The sequence below is a fragment of the Cetorhinus maximus genome, chromosome 14 (assembly GCF_964194155.1).
Source record: "Cetorhinus maximus chromosome 14, sCetMax3.hap1.1, whole genome shotgun sequence".
Lineage (NCBI taxonomy): Eukaryota > Metazoa > Chordata > Chondrichthyes > Lamniformes > Cetorhinidae > Cetorhinus > Cetorhinus maximus.
The window spans coordinates 114,832,717-114,833,791 of NC_135892.1; the positions used below are offsets into that span (position 1 = coordinate 114,832,717).

At 50.0% G+C, this 1,075-nt stretch overlaps 1 pseudogene; it reads left to right on the forward strand.

Moving 5' to 3' along the window:
- Nucleotides 1–382: 382 nt before the first annotated feature.
- Nucleotides 383–534, forward strand: LOC144690216 (U1 spliceosomal RNA; annotated as a pseudogene).
- The last annotated feature ends 541 nt before the right edge of the window (nt 535–1,075 follow it).

The following is a 1,075-nucleotide window of genomic DNA, read 5'->3' on the forward strand; positions in this document are numbered from 1 at the left end:
GTCATGGGGAATGCCAACGTCAGCCAAATTACTGTCACCTGGTACAAGGCCCAGCCTGGATCAAGCAGAGAGTTGCTGATCACACATGATGCTCGGAACAATGTTCACCATTACCCGGGTGTTACATCACGCTTTCAACCTTCTAGGGATGTCACCAATAACAGCTACGTACTGACCATTACAGGCGTGGAACCCAGTGACGTTGCTGTCTACATTTGCAGTGTGCAGGGATCAAGCTATGGAGCAGGGACCCTGCTGAATGTAACCAGTAAGTAAATCTTAGCTGTCACTGGCATGTTGACAGTAACAACCTCACACCAAGCAACTGTTAACGATCAATTAGCAGCGGAAGTGTTTTGGGCGGGGTGAGCACTGGGGAGGTGCAGGGGAGAGACCATGATCATGAAGGTGGTTCTCTCAGGATGAGGCTACCCCATTGCACTTCGGATGTGCTGACGCCTGCGATGTCCCCAAATGCGGGATCCTCGACTGCAAAATTTGGGGCAGTGGGGGACTGCGTTCGTGCTCACCCCTGAAAAAAATAACCCAGGAAGGAGCTGCTTAAGGTTCATGAGATATCTGAGAAGAGCAGGAATCTAAAATCCTACACTGCTGCTGAAGCAATCCTTGGACCATGTAAAAAATGCAATTAACAACTCAGGTGAAAAACTGCAATTGAACAGAGGAAAGTAGAACCGGCATGTTATACATGTTGCATGTTGTATATTCAGTACGTCTCACTAAGAGATTCTGAGGCTTGTATGGTTGTGAACATTAAGGCCTGAATTTTGGTGGGTGGGTGGGCGGGCTCGGTGGGAGAGGGCGGGGGTGGTCGTGGAGCCAATCAGCGCCCATGAACCTCTCCGCACTCCCATTTTACGTGGGCGGCTCAGAGTAAGCGCTACCTGTGCAGGCAGGGGGAGGAGGGAGAGTTGGAGCCGGCGCTCTTTCATACACGTGCGCAAAACAGCGCTTCAACCTCTCTGAGGCACGGAGCTGCCTCTGGGAGATTGAAGGGCTTTTGAAATGATTAAATAAAAGGTTGAAAAGTTTATTTAAACATGTCCCCTCATGT